The 13,201-nt window shown below is 43.0% G+C and overlaps 1 protein-coding gene across 4 annotated transcripts in view; it reads left to right on the forward strand.

Annotated features, from left to right (window-relative positions):
- LOC117483616 (protein shisa-6) overlaps positions 1 to 13,201 on the forward strand; it is a 69,815-nt gene that overhangs the window by 13,458 nt on the left and 43,156 nt on the right. The window lies entirely within an intron of this gene.

Below are 13,201 nucleotides of genomic sequence, written 5' to 3' on the forward strand. Positions count from 1 at the left end.
ATGCAAAAAAAATATATATATATATATATTTTTTTATATATTTAAAAAAAAAAAAAGTCTTCAAAGTAACCAAGCAACCTAAATTCATTTGTAATTTCTCTGTCCAATGACCTTGCTCCCTTTCATGTCATGTGATACCTTGCGTGACGAGCGAACCGTTTAATCAACCTGTACTGTACTGTAGCTAGCAGCAGCAAGTTCGGTAGCATTATAACAAATGTAATAGCTTGCATTTATAATGTACAGCAAACCAAAGCATAAGAGCTAACGTTAGCAATGTTGCCGTGCAGCCGGAGCCGGAGGCTAACGATAGCTCACCACCATCATTGCCATCTAGCTCCACAAGTGAAGCTGTATCCGTGGCCGTGGCTGTGCGACCTTCTTCTCCAGCCAGCCAGGAGGAGAGGCTGGATTTGGCTGTGCTCGGCGGTGGTCCAACAGTTCCCCCAAGGGCCCCAACCGATAGGGGACTCTATGGCGCTAATGAGACCTCAGACGCCAAAACAATATTTGCACCTGGGCCAATCACAACCTTGTTACGCCACTGAATGTTAGAATTCCTTCTCTCTGACTGCAATTGCCCAGAGGCAGGCATTACTGTAGAGTCAATCCTTAAATCAATGAAACACTGGTCTGAAGTTTGGTTGGGTATTGTATCTGCTTGCTAATATCTTAAGCAATTTTACAAGTGTAAAATAGCTTTAGGGTGGTGGAGGGAAATGAGCAGCTCTCTCAGAGTCTCTCCCTATCCACAAAGCAGAAAGACAGCACTGCTCTCTTTGAGAGACTGAATGCTCCAAACATCAGAATATTTAGTCTTCATGACACACCCAAGTTATTTATGTAACCAATTTAATGATGAACAAATAGTAAGAAAATGATTTATTGGATCCTTGCATTGAATTTGTCCAAAATACGTGGAAGGATTTGAAAGTCCTGCATGGGAAGCTGGGGGCTGATGTGTATCTGATGACATGGAGTCATGCTAACAGCAAGAAAACAGTCTGGTTCAATTCATCTCATAAGGAGCTTCATTACTTTTGAAAAGGTTTGTACAGCTTGGTGAGTTACAACACACAAAAAAGTGCAAATAAATATTCAGGGCCAGTCAGTGGTAGAAGAGTCTCTGTGTGGATATGGAAACAGATGTTGTCTTGTTTGCTGGCCTGGGTAAGCACGCTATGTCTTGCGGTGATTCATTATACAGACAGTGTGTTTGGTTGTTAATTATATGGCAAGGTGTGTGTGTGTGTGTGTGTGTGTGTGTGTGTGTGTGTGTGTGTGTGTGTGTGTGTGTGTGTGTGTGTGTGTGTGTGTGTGTGTGTGTGTGTGTGTGTGTGTGTGTGTGTGTGTGTGTGTGTGTGTGTGTGTGTGTGTGTGTGTAGCCCTTGGGGAGGACAGGTGAGGTCAGGGAGTGTTGCTAAGCGTCAGAGCATCTGGATGCTTCACATCTGTGTGTCTGTGTGTGTGTGTGTGTGTGTGTGTAGGGGGGGTTGTTCAAAACAACTCTGTGCTGAACTCTCAGTGAGTTCTGCCATGAGCACTCCCACAGTGTGTGTGGTTGTATCTGTTTTTAGTACTAACCTTCCCCATCTGTTGGGGCATGCTTGTCCTAGCAGAGATGAACATCCAGAAACACTGGCTGCTTTTGATTTAGGATCTTGAAGTATATGTTTTCTTTTTGTGAACACATTTACATTTACACTAACTTTTGTTTTTCAAAATGCCTCAACATTCTGTCCAGCCTAGTGTTTCCACAGTGAATCTTCTAGTCATGCTTAACTTCAAATGTCATGCACAGCTGCTTACCTTGCTCCTGTGCCCTCAGCATCGGTCCAGATGGATGCACAGCCTCACAATACTTGACTTGTGTATTCTGTTGTCCTCTTGTCTGAAATGACTCAAGGCTGAGCTTTCTGTTAAACTGAGCCTAACTAAAGAAGAAGTACTGATCTGTTGGGACTGCACTGTTACACCAACTTGGGTGTAAAAACAGCAGAAACCTGTGAAAGCTTAAAAGTGGCCAGTGATTGTTTAAAGGTTCTCTGGAATCTCAGAAGATGGATATGCTGACAGTGGGGGTGCAGCGCTGCAGCACATCCTCGCTGCTAGCCTACGCAGACTGAAGGCAATCGCAGGCTTATATTAATCGTTCTTGTCACAAAAAATTGCTGTGTACTTTTTTCTATTCACTCATTGTCAACGAACAAAACTGTGCACTGTAAATCCTTGTCACATTGTCGCACATACTGAAAAGCTCAGCCATTGATGTGTCTGGATTACAACTCTAACACCTCCATAGATTGGTTTGTTTTACCCCGACCAGAGAGTGGAGTGACAGGCAGCATACACATTGAAAAGTGTATTAAAAATGCAGCTTGCCCGCTGTTAATGGTTGATTGCATCCATTCTAATTATTTTTCCATATGTCAGTCTTGTTGATATGAAAGTTAGCCAAGCCACAGCATCCAGAGAAGTGATTAATTCAGACAAAGCCTCCATCCTTGACTTAGCGTGTGCCATACTTCATTACCTTGCTAAGCCCAACTTTCCATTCTGCCCTGTGGAGGAAGTGAAATTGGTTTTCATGGCAGGCAATTATTATTTTGTATGAATGTGGTGTGTCTGGGATGGTGGATATAGTGGTGTAGCTGCAGCATAAGCAGGGGATGTTATCTCAGAACTTTTATTTACCATGCAATTTTAGCATATTTACGAGTGGAAAAGCCACTAATTGTGTTCCTTTTCTAGCAAGCTGTACTGTACATCAGGGGAAAGGACTTGTAGAAAAAAGGATCTAACAAAGCAAACCACAATAGTTTTGTTGAGCAGTTGCAGATCTGTTTGCCTCTAATTTGTCCCTTTTGTTGACCTTTTGTGAGGATTTTGATGAGAGGGTACAAAAAGCTCCTGTCCAAGTCTTAGTGCTTTGCTCTGATTGGGAAACAGTTATCTCCTGTTGCTCCCAATGAATCAGAAGCTGTGGAACAACAAGCCCACAGGTAGGATCATCATTTCCAGCCCGTATAATCAACACTCAGGGCTGATGAGGCAGAAGATGAAGACATCCGCCTGTGAAAACCTTTGTGATGTTTGAGCCAGACAAGGAGAAGCAAGCCAAGAGAGGAGCTGATTCATATGGTGACCATGGAAAGCAGTTTCTCCATCACATCATGCAGCAGGTAGTGTAACAGTTGTTCACAGTTGTTCACTTGAACCCTCACACAGTTTTAGTGTCAAAGGACAGCTACGAGGGTCAAACAGATGGATGATGCCGATCTAGATAGTGCTCAGAAGCGGCTTTAAATAATCAATATTGTTATAGTAACAATGGAAAACATTATAATCGTGTGAAGTGAAATGTGAAAGTGTTTTGCATGTAGAGAGGAACCCTGCAGATTCCACAGCTCACTGTTTGAATTCAGTCTCACTGCTCTCGTCAACCTCACTTTGAATGTCTCAGGGAGATCAGGGTTGTGAGCAATCTCTTATAGAGGTTAAGTAGTTGACACGTTTTTTCAGATGAAAACATTTATTGAATTGCATTTCAGTGATATGTTCATTTATACTTTAAACGTGTAACCGGTTCAACAGGAAGCAAAGAAACCTGTTTCTAAAGTAATACCCCACAGTGAAGACTGCTTTTTACCAATAGTAGTACATATCATGTACTTTAGAAATGACATTTCTTTTGGCTTTCAAAATCTCATCAAATTTAACAAAAGGTTATGTCAACATGGCTATCCATAAAAAGTGCACATTTAAATGATGTCTCCTGATGATAAGGCATGTTTGAGAATGAATACTGAGGATTGAAATCAGAAAAAGGAGCATTGCTTTGTTTGTAAAACCTACAAATCAGATAGAACACAAACTGAACAACAAACCACCAGGCAGATCATTCGTTTGCATTTTGGCTATTTTTGATTGACAGCGCACTTCTATAGGACACAAGTGGATCAAATAATGGTGAGGTTCAGAGGTGGCACGGCTGACGTGCTGCAGAGTAACCAATGAGAGAGAGCTGACAGCGTCCTGCAGAGCTCATTAGCAGATTCATCTTACACCACAGGAGAGACAGAAACATCCGTCCCTTGCCCTGTCTCTGGAGCTGCCTCAAAGTGCAAGTGATACCAGGAGAGGACAGAGGTGACAGAGTGTGCCTTCCAGTGTAAAAACTGAGAGGAGCAGGATTCTTTTTACTGGTGAACACACTGTGCTCACTAAGGGGTTAACAGAGGGTTAACAGACGGTTCACTTTAACTGCAGCAGCAAATGAAGGGGTGGTAATGAGTGACTTGCAGACTCTTGGATACAGTTTTCTTCACTTGTCTTTACACAAACTAGTAGCCATTCTTGGTGTCCTCTGGCAGATGACTGATTGAACTACTCTCTGTGGGTTAAGAGAAATAAACACCTTTTAGCATTTTTCCAAAATACCACCTGAAAGCAAAAAGGTTGAGGTCAGTGAATGACAGGCCACACTCCCCTTCCTCACAACACTCTGGTCTATCCTGAGGAACAACAGCACCCCCAGATCCACTGCAGTCAATTACAGTGATGTGAGGTGTGGGGGCGGACAGAGGAAATGACAGTTGGGAGACAGCTCTCTTATCATTGTCCTTCGTCTGTGGCCACTTTGAAACAAGTGGAGCTATTTGTCTGGCAGCTGGGATGCCGAAGGGAAGAGGAAGAATGCTTTACATTTCGTACAAAGTGAGCAAGCCAAACATGAAAGGTGATTTTGATAGCAGGAACTTGGCAGGTATAATGTCAGGAGAGGAGATGGAGAGTCCTTGCAGTCGTCGGGGACGATGCTGGGACGTCTGTTAGCACGCTGCTTGTACTCTTAATGGGCAGCATCAATCAAGGTGCTGGCCATCGCACAGCACGGCAACTTTTATCACCACTCATTAAAGTAAGTGCAGATATTTTATGCATCAGTTAGAATACAAGGACTTTTTATGCTAATTTCCCTCCTTTAGATTTGTTATTCATCATCTTTGATCAGCGGGGTCCTATACACAAATAAAGTGGAGTGGAGTCTGATGAATCTGGAGTCTGTGCTGAAACATCACATCTGTGGACTGCTGCTGCTGAAGTTTATTACGCCAGCTCAGGAGCTTTATATATGTTAAATGAAACTGTATAATATATTAAGCCTTCTTCCATTAGTTTTATAATAGTCGATTTAAAGAAGTGTAACATTGACTCCGGAGAACCGCCAGCCAGCAGAAAGTTGCTTTCCTCCATCTCTTTCCCCTTACTTTAGAACTTCCATAAATACTTCCTTTTCCCCTGCTTCCCCCCCCCCCCCCCCCCTTAAGATGACTTAAAATACCATCCCTGCTCTGAAATAAAACCTGTGAACTTTGCCCCAAAGATCCATCCTGTGGAACATTTTTGCCTTCCCTTACGAACACGTTAGCAGATGAAAGGAGGTTGGCCGGAGCTGTCCAATTATGTTCAGGTCCCATTCAAGCTTCTCCACACTTCTTCTTTTCTCCCCCTATGACTAAATGCAGTGGGAATTTCATTCCAGTGTTTAGTTGTAGTTGATTTTTATGACTTAAAGTTAGCAGTGAACATCCTCTTTAATTTGAGACTTGACACAGATCTTAGAGCTGTTAATGCATTGTTTATAGGAATGTGTTGAGCCTTCCAATCAAACAGCCTTTTTCTTTCAAACGTTCCCGGGTTAGATGACTTCATTTGATAATTTACACAATGTAGGATATTCAGATTTGAGTTTTCTCAGAGGACCTTTACACCTGCAATCCTCCATTGTTGCTCCCCACCAGCAGAGAACCCATAACGGCGTGTTGAGAGCTCAACAGCACTCCACAATCTGGGGGATTAAATCTTCACCAAGACAAGCACCATCAATAGCTGTTTTTCATATAAAAACACATGGAAATGTATGTGCAACAGCCATGTCCTTCACATAGTTGCTTTGTGTAATAAAACAACTATCATGAATAGTAATGCTAAGGATGTTTTGAGGACTCTTCTCCAGTTTTAGAAAATGCTGGTAAAGACTGATCTTGGCTTCTCATCTCAAGGTTCAAGGTTCAAGGTTCAAGGTTCTTTATTGTCAATCTGACATAGCTACAGAGTAATTATGCAGTTGAAAATCTTATGTCACAGGCTTCTCCAACAATGCAACATAATAACATAACATAATAACAATAAGAGCAAGAGCAATACAAAAATAATAATAGTTATAAAAATGAAATAAAGTTATGATGTGGAATAGTGCAGTATGAGTCTATATACAAGTTATTGGAATGATATATATATATTAGGTATTAGATACATACTACTGAGTAGCAGTTGAATGTTTGAAGTTGTTTCAACAGTTCAATTTTTAACAGTCTCACTGCCCGCGGGAAGAAACTGTCTCCGAATCTTCTTGTCCTTGCCCGGATGCTGCGGTAACGTCTGCCAGACGGCAACAGAAAGAACAGTTTGTGGCTGGGGTGATGGGGGTCTTTGATAATCCGTAGTGATTTCTTCCTGAGCCGCTGGGAGTAAAGGTCCTCCATGGATGGCAGCTCCGTCCTGGTGATGTGCTGTGCAGTTTTCACCACCCTCTGTAAAGCCTTACGATCGAGGTCGGTGCAGCTGCCGTACCAGGCCGTCATGCTGCCAGTGAGGATACTCTCTATCGTGCACCTGTAGAAGTTGCAGAGTATCCTGGAATCCATTTTGAACCTCCTCAACCTGCGGAGGAAGAAGAGCCGCTGTCGAGCTTTCTTGGTGATGGTTTCATCTCTGACCTCAAGCGGCTTTACACCCACCTCGCTGCGAGGCAAACTCCTGCTCTCATCAGTAATCCATTATTCATAACGATGAGGCAAACACGAAGACTGGGAAAGTTGTTTTCTTGCTCTTTCCTGGCTGATAGTTCAGTGAGTCGTACAGTGATGACACTTATACATATGGCATCTGTGGAGTCTCAGCTTTCATATGATATGTCGTTTGTGCAGATAGCATGAAGTATAAAATATCGCTTTTGCCAGTTATGTGCTAAAGTAGCGTTAGCCCGTTTTCGCTAAGTGCTGATTTAGACGCTTGGTGTTAGACTTGTGTTACGTTTAGGTGAAAATGGTTAATATCATCTGTTAGCTGAGTTTCTTCCCGTTAAGTGGGTATGACACATTAATAGGTTGTTAAATGTTAAGAAGCCCTGAGACCATGGGCATAGGAAGCATCCTGAATGTGGGGGGGACATTTTTAACGGGGGGTGTGGGGGCGAAAAAAATTAATAGATTTCCTGTATTCTGGTGCATTTTAACAGGTGGTTTGATACTTTTATGTGGCTATACTAGCATGAGGAAAATGATGGGTACATTTTGTAATTTCATCCAGTAGTAAAGAAAGGAAACATATTTGATTATTAATTCAGAGCTGTCTTTGAATTAATAAAAAGCAGTTTAAATGCCCATTTTTTGTACATTTATATACAACAATAAATATTTGTGAGTGCATTGAGAGATATTGTTGTGGAGAGTCATTTATATATAAATCGCAAAATACATTTGTGAATCCTTCTGTGAGCATTTATTAATATTGAGACTGATCTGACTCCATACGGATGTTAAGTTCACCTAGGAATGGTATCATTGACTTAAATGTTCAAATAAATGTTGCTCTTCTGTCTATATTGGTCATATGATGCCCCTTGACTGAAATGTTTCCTGTTCAATATCCCCACTGATTTCCTTAAAATCCTGGGATGAGAGTCCACATCACAATTTACTCTCAACTGTCATTTCCCTTTCATCACTCACCTCAGCAATGGACCTCTCTCTCTGTCCCTGTATTCTGCCTCTGCCTCACTCTCAAGTGCCTAGATGTCAAGAGAGGTGGTGAAGTGATCATTATTTATTGAGCAGTATACTCTTTCACATTGAATCATAACAAGTCATACTGAATGTAAATACAACTGACTCTAAAGTAAGTCCCAGTCTGTGACATTGGACATTTTGAAGACTCAAAGTCCCAAGCAGTAGGTAGAATATTAGCTATGTAATGTGCACAGAAAATAAATAGTTAACTGAATACTGGGATGGAAATTGCCTATAAGCACTCAGTAAAACATAAACACACACAAAAAGCTTCTGAATGATAAGAAGTATAATTAAAACATAATGCACATTACCATTTTGAGAGAGAGTACCTAAGTTAAAGAACTCAGAAAATAATCTCGTATCGAACTGAGGCTCCAGTAAAACACACTGACTGCGTCTCTACATGGACATCAGTAAGCCGTTTAAGAGTATTATCCCGGTTATGATGTGTTTACATGAGCAGAGAGATCGGGTTATTCATGTTCCCTGTTTACATGATAAATACTAGTAACCTGGCATTTCGATGCCTTTTCTCATCTAAACTATTCAGTATTTGTATTTCTCTATCATGACATAAAGACGAAACTCCTCTCCAGAAGTGAGACGCATTTGCCGCCACCACCGCCATCACTGTTAAGTTAACAGTGTTAACTGATTAACTGCTACCAGCTGATGACTTACTTTCCTCTTCTTTGCAAAAAATGTTCTTATGTCCATGTTGTCTGGGGGAGAAAACATATCAAACCAAGAGATAGTCAGCTTTGATTTTCGCTGTATTAACCATTTCCTGAACATTTGGTGTGTGTGCCTTACCTCCGCTACCGGCATCCTTCATACAACAGAATCTGAGCTGTCCAACTATGACAACAGTCCTTGAACATGCGCGCGCTATGTGAGAATCTGCCTTGGTACAAAGTAGCAGTGAAAACATGGTACGGAGTTTCATTGATTTGGGCATTCTCTCAATAAGCAAGTGGAATGGATTTGATAGTGAAGCACTGACACAGCGCTCTGCAAAGAGCGGCGAGTGGATAGACCGATTCACGGACTTTCCGCATAGTAAAAGTGGGGGGGTCCAAACTAATCATTTGAAAAAGTGGGGGGGACTTGTCCCACCCTCATATAATGGTTGCGACGCCCATGCCTGAGACACAGTGGCGGCTAGTGCATTTTTCTCCAGGGGGGGCTCTACCAAAATGTAAGCAAACTTATACACAAACTCAAAACATATGTCATATTACAAAGCAGGGCTAGCTCAAAGGCACACAGCACTTGATACAGTCTATTCTTTTAGTGTTTTTGTCAACCTCCTTATTATGCTTACTGATCCCTATCCTGTAGCCCTCATTGGACAGCTGTGTTTACTTTCCTTAACATGACTAGTCCCATAGCATCATCCATGTGGACTCTAGTTTGTTCATGCTTTTTAGTTTTTTCTGATTTGTGCTTTAAGTCACTCACATCTGTCTGGATCCATGCTGGGTCTGGTTCATAGACTGGTCTGATCCTGACGTTTGAAAAGGGAGGCAGGGGAAGCTAAATATAGCACTGGTGTTGCTACAGGTAGTTAGCCAAGCCTTCTTGCTAAACCAGCTCCTTGAAAAAGAGCATGTATACTGCCTTCCTCTGTCCTTAACTCCTGCCTATGTCAGGCTGATCAGGTCCGAGCTCTGTTACTCTCAGCTCTCCCTCCAGTCTCCTCCTCTCAAAGGCTGTTTCTTTAAGTGATTAAACATCATGTTCCTTCTCCATATTCGCTATCTAGTTTTGTTTACACTCCGTCTCCGTCTAACTCTCTCTCATTCAAACATCAATCTCTCACTCTGGCGCTCCTGCTGCCCCCTAGCTGTTGGTGGTGTCAACAGCTGCTTTGGGCGCAGTTTGGTGCGCCCCGAGCAGCTCCTATCTGTTGCATTGAAGAGGTACGGACTGTGCATGCACCACTTATAACGAGAGTCAATGGGCAAAGATTTTTGCGCCCTAAGCAGGAAACACGTGACTTATCAGTAACTTTAGACATCGTAAAACAATTTGTATCGATATTTTATCGTAGATTATACATTCAACTGACACCAACTATATAATATGTACCTATGTAATACATTTATACAATTAAAATATTTTTTAATGACAATCTAGAACACATGTGTCAAACTCAAGGCCCGGGGGCCAAATCAGGCCCTTGGTGGATTTAATTTCGGCCCGCAGGATAATTTCTAATTACTATTAGATCTGGCCCGCCGGTATATTGCACGCACACCTTCACTCAATCCTGAGGGTCTCCTCAGCTCAGAGCCTGAGCCCAAACATTGATGAACTTGCACCCAAGATGAGATGCCAAGTATCTGAACTAGCATCACAGAGCAGCACACTGAGTTTACATGGATGTTTCCTTCTGCACTTTTTCTCTCACGACAACAGGGCATGTTTGGTTTGTTCTTTGAGGGAAATAGTTTTTTTGAAGCTGTGGAAAAATGTAATCATAAGAAATGACTCTGGGAAAGCTGCAGATAGAGCCATAAGAAATGAATGCAACTGATTATTTCATGTTTAATGTTGTTTTTATAGGCAATCATTTAAGCTTTGTTAGTTCCAGGTTTAATATGTGCAATGAGTTCATTTCAATAAGTTCTGCTATAAACATTGAACCAGTCCGGCCCTCGACTAGTACCCATTTTTTTAGTTTTGGCCCACTGTGTATTTGAGTTTGACCCCCCTGATCTAGAATGTGGGAAGAGGTGGGGCGGCGCCCCTAGCGCCCCTATGGGCCGGCCACCACTGCCTGAGACGCTGTTTCTTGCAAAATGTTGTGTTTGCCCCCGCCGGCAGGGGCAATTGGGCTTAACAGGTTAAGGGGGTTTCCCGACATGTCATTGCATTAAATTAAAGGGGGTTTCATGTTGTCATTGCTGTGGACCAATTGAATCGACCTTCTTTGGGGGCCCCCTTCTGGTCCGGGGCCCCAAGCTGTTGCCTGCCTTGTCTACCGGCAAACGGCGCCCCTGCTTGTTGCTCTCACTAAATTAGAACCGCGATCATCTGGTTCCCTGAACTGGAACGACAAAACATTTAAACGTAGCTTTGTATTATTATCTCTGCTATACATTTAAAAACAAACTGAGTCTCTCTGCCTCTTCATAAAGCAGGTGGTGTTTCCTGGGCATTCATTTCACACTGTTGTCCACGCAACATGGCAAGCCGAAGGGACAAGGAATCAACACCTTGTCAAGCTGGGTATCAGGCTCAAATGTGAAAAATCACACGAGAGGTGAGAGACTCGCCATGCTGAGGGGAGCTCCCGGGCTGATGGCTAAATAAAGAAGTCAGAGCCATTCCACATCTGTACATCTCTATCAGCTGTCACTGACTCAATGCCCCCCCCCACACACATCACGCCTCAGCATACCCAGCCCTCTCCAACCGCAGTGCCAACTTTCCTCCATATTGGCCAGAGCATATTTTGCAAAATGCTCTTCTTTAATAATTCCTATAGATGCTTTAGTAAACAACAATTATAGACAGGGTGCTCTGTATTATAATTGAAAGACTTCAATAGTGGTAAATAATGAAACCTCCCTTGGGCCAATAGGGGATGGGGAAGGGAGAACGTTGAGGAAGGGAGGTGTTCTCAGGTATTGAGCCAGCCTGTTAACCCCATGCTGAGTTAGGCATGGAGGTAAGAAGATACAGGTGTGAAAACACAGGAGGGGGGGTCACTCACACTGCTTCATAATGAATCAACCGGAACACATCTATGCATGGCTTAACTGTAATACTGTTAGCTAAGGTGTTTTTCGCTGACACTATATTTTCAGTTACGAGTAGACACTATGAGAGCATGCCAGCGCTTTTATATATGTTTATAATATCTATTTTATGTATATATATATATATATATATACACTGTATATGTATCTTTCATTGCAGGTGATAGACACCTTCTTATGTAGCTTTTGTCAGGAAGAATCCTTTACCTTATCAGATGTGGCAGCATGACTGCAGATATCTTAGATATTATACAATATAAATATCATAAATATCTTACTGTAACCTGTATGTAGTGGTTTAGTGCTTCGTTGTGTTCGTCCGGCAGTGACTCAGTCAGTAGGGGCTTGGACTGGGAGCCGTAGGGTCGCCGGTTCAAGTCCCCGAACAGACCTAAATATGGAGTGTGGACTGCTACTTGGAGAGGTCCCAGTTCCCCTCCTGCCCTGCGTGAGCAAGGCACCGGACCCCCCCCACCCCATTGCTCCCCGGGCGCTGTACAATAGCTGCCCACTGCTCCTAGTACTAGGATGGGTTAAAAGCAGAGGTCAACTTTCACTGTGTGTGCTGTGTGCATGAACATGTGACCATTACAGAGGGGTTCATCCTCCGACTCTATCTATCTATCGTTGCAAAGGAGGAACATGATCAAAATGCAAACCAACTTTCCTTTTCTCCACAATATTGAACAGTTCTGCCCTGCAAGCCACATACTGCTGCCCATCTAGTGTGTGCATAGTAATTGGCACACCCATGAAGCGCTTTCAAATCAAGCAAAATGAACAGCATGCTGCCGCTTCTGACAGATATGGGCTTTTCAATCGTCTTCCCGACAGAGTGGAGGAGTTTTCTGTGTCTTAATTACCTCACATTTGGCACAGAGTGCTGCAGAACTAGCGGGAGCTGCAGGGAGTTTGGGATTCAGCTGAGACACTCAGACAGCGCTTGGTGACAAAAGCCAGGGGAGGAAGCAGTGAAGAAAAGGCTCCCAGCTAGCATGCCTTGGATGACTGAAGCGGTGGTGGAGGGAGGGGGCTAGAGATCCCCGAGGAGAAGCAGAAGATAGAGAAGAGCTAGCTCCAGGGAGAATTCCCCTCAGGCACATATGACAGGATTGAAACATATGCCGGGATAACAGAAGATATTCAGTGTGTCGATGCTCGCAGTCTCCCGCTCCCTTTTCCTTTTGAGATATAGTGTACTGACGGGTCTGTTGAGGCTGCACACCAATCCAACCCCCCAGGGGTCTGACAGCAGGAGAGGCAACACAGGGATGTTTCAGAAGCTCTGGACTTGGACTGCAATGTCATGATGTGTGTGTGTGTGTGTGTGTGTGTGTGTGTGTGTGTGTGTGTGTGTGTGTGTGTGTGTGTGTGTGTGTGTGTGTGTGTGTGTGTGTGTGTGTGTGTGTGTGTGTGTGTGTGTGTGTGTGTGTGTGTGTGTGTGTGTGTGTACATATGGGCTACAACCAACAAGTTATAAAGTGTGTTTGTACACACTATATAATATATATCCCCAGTTGCAACTTAAATACTCCATAGTTCCTCATTTGGTTTTAAAATAGCGTACAATAGGCTATCTAG

Source organism: Trematomus bernacchii, unplaced genomic scaffold (assembly GCF_902827165.1).
Source record: "Trematomus bernacchii unplaced genomic scaffold, fTreBer1.1, whole genome shotgun sequence".
NCBI lineage: Eukaryota > Metazoa > Chordata > Actinopteri > Perciformes > Nototheniidae > Trematomus > Trematomus bernacchii.